The following is a 3,104-nucleotide window of genomic DNA, read 5'->3' as shown; positions in this document are numbered from 1 at the left end:
GTTAGGGTTAGGGTTAGTGTTAGTGTTAGTGTTAGGATTAAGATTAGGGTTAGGATTAGTGTTAGGGTTAGGGTTAGGTTAGGGTTAGGGTAGGGTTAGGGTTAGGGTTAAGGTTAGGGTTAGGGTTAGGGTTACTAGTAAGAGATCTTTCTAATACCATTATGAAGATTCTTATTGCTTTGAACATTCCTCTTAACACTACTTTTTTTTGTGCCTTATGTTGTAGCATATTGTACCTTGATTTTCATTGAATTTTAGGAAGTCTTTAATTTCTTTCTTATTTTTTCCTGACCAAATTGTCACTTTTTAGAGAATTGTTCATTCCCATTAGTATGTAGTATTTCTTTTGTTCTGTTGTTGATGTTTTTTCTTAATCTGTTGTGATCATATAGAATTCAAGGGCTTATTTTATTTTTTTTTATTTCTGTTGACCCCTGCTTTGTGCCCTAATATAAGGGCAATTTTGGAGAACATTCTGTGACATTATAATTAAAAGGTACACTTTTTTGTGTGGGGGGAGAAAGTTCTGTAGATGTCTGCTAAGTTCATTTGGCCTACAACATCTCTTATTTTTCTCGTATCTCTGTGTATTTTCTGTTTTGATGACATGTTCCCTGGGGAGAGTGAGATGTTGAACTCATGCACTTTTATTTTGTGTAGTTCAATGTTTGCTTTGGGATTTAGTAAAGTTTTTTTGATGAGTGTGGGTACTTTTGCATTTACAGCCATAGACATTCATAATTGAAACTTCCTCTTGGTGGATTTTTCCTTTTACAAGTATGAATATTCCTTTTCCAACTCTATTGATAACTTTTGGCTATAAGTCTCTTTATTAAATATTAGAATGGCTAGTCCAGCTTGTTTCTTGGGTCTATTTCTTTTTTCTTTTTTATTTTTTTCATTTTTTTCGAGACAGAGTTTCTCTGTGTAGCCGTGGCTGTCCTGGAACACACTCTGTAGACCAGGCTGGCCTCAAACTCTGAGATCTGCCTGCCTCTGCCTCCCAAGTGCTGGGATTAAAGGCGTGTGCCACCAATGCCCCGCTTCTTGGGTATATTTCTTTTTTTTTATTAAGTTTATGTTTATTTCATTATTTCTTAGAAAACTTTTTTTCAGCCTTTTATCCTGAGGTAGTGTCTATCTTTTTTGCTGAGATGTGTTTCCTTTATGCAACATGATAATGATGGATCCTCTTTAGGTATCCAGTTTGTTAGCCTGTATCTTTTTATTGGTGAATTGAGCCCATTGGTGTTGAGAGATATCAATGACCAGTGATCCTGATTTTCTGTTTTTTTGTTGTGGAGATGTTACTCTGTGTGTGTGTGTGTCTTTGTGTGCTTGTGTGTTGGTGTGTTTTGTGATTTTCTTCTTTTGTTTTGCTGTGAGGTGATTGATTTCTTGTGTTTTCCTAGGTGCAATTATTCTCCTTGTGTTCTTGTTTTCCTTCATATAGCCTCTGTAAGGCAGAATTAGTGGAAAAATATTGGTTTTATTTGAGTTTTCATGGAATATTTTGGTTTCTTTGTCTATGGTGATTGAGATTTTTACTGTGCATAGTAGTCTGGGCTGATGTTTATGGTCTCTTAGGGTTTGCAAGACATCTCTCCAGGATATTCTGGCATTTAGGTTCTCTGTTGAGAAGTCATGTATAATTATGATAGGTCTGCCTTTACATGTTACTTGGCCTTTTTCTCTTATAACTTTCAATATGCTTGCTTTGTTCTATTTTGATTGTTATGTGGCAGCAGAATTCTCTTTTCTCATCCAATCTATTTGGTTTTCTATAGACTTCCTGCATATTTATGGCCATCTTTTTCTTTAGGTTAAGGAAGTTTCTTCTATGATTTTGTTGAACATATTTTCGGGGCATTTGAATTGGAATTCTTCACCCTCTTCTATTCCTATTATTCTTAGGTTTGGTCTTTTCATTGTGTCCTGAATTTCCTTGATGTTTTTAATGAGGAACTTTTTACATTTGACATTTCCTTCAACCTATATATGAATATCTGGTATGATATTTTCTATATCTGAAATTCTCTCTTCCATATCTTGTATTCATTAGTGATGCTTGTGTTTGTAGTTCCTTCTCTCTTTCCTAGGTTTTCCATCTCCAGCATTGTATCCATTTGTGATTTCTTAATTGCTTCTATTTCAATTTTTAGGTCTTGGACCATTTTGTTCATTTCCCTCACTTGCTTAGTTGTATTTTCCTCTATTACTTTAAGGGATTTATTTGTTTCCTCTTTAAGGGCTTCTACCTGTTTGTTTATATTTTCCTGTATTTCTTGAAGGTAATTATTTTTATTTTTTTAAAGACCTTTATCATCTTCATGACATGGAACTGAAGGTCACTGTCTTGCTCTCTGGTGTCTTAGGATATCCTGGGTCTACTGTTCTGGATGAGTTGGCTTCTGATGTTGCCATATTGTATTGGTCTCTGTTGATTATGTTTTTATGCTAGTATTTTACCATCTGGCTTTCTCTGCTGTTGTTTGGCCTGAGTGTTCTGAGTTGGTGTATGGCTAGTAGGATGCAGGTAGAGGGGTTTGTCTTGGGTTTGAGGAGGTCTCCTCTGTATGTCCAGTTAGATCAGGCTTCTTGCGATGCAGGCAGAGCTGTGAAGTAGGTACCAGAGCAAGTGGAACCACTGTGGAATAGAACATGGAGGACACTTTCTTCTGTTACATATTACTGCTAGAGCGTGGCTTGAAATACATGAATTTTATAAACCCCAAAAAGATGCCTCCAGTCATAATGTGGGAGTCATAGATTCCAAAGGCTTTGGTACATCTGTTAGTGGAGCAATGCGACAAATGTTCATTAGGATGAAAGTAAAGAGATCATGACACCCAGTATAGGTGATAGGATATTAATTTCCCCCAATAATAAACAACAGTAGCTCATTATCATGAGTGGTGGAACAAGATTGAGTGAGTAATGGCAGAATATCACAAAAATAAATGTTTAACAATATGGCACCGACAGAAGTAAAACATTGCCATAACGTGATATGGAGAGTAGCCCCAAAGAAACCCAGTAAGTATACCACAAACATAATTATGAAACAGATCCTATGAGACATGACAATATTTTAAAGCAGTGGG

This window comes from Grammomys surdaster, unplaced genomic scaffold (genome assembly GCF_004785775.1).
Source record: "Grammomys surdaster isolate TR1022 unplaced genomic scaffold, NIH_TR_1.0 126086, whole genome shotgun sequence".
Taxonomy (NCBI): Eukaryota; Metazoa; Chordata; class Mammalia; order Rodentia; family Muridae; genus Grammomys; species Grammomys surdaster.
Note: the sequence above shows the minus strand (reverse complement) of the source record.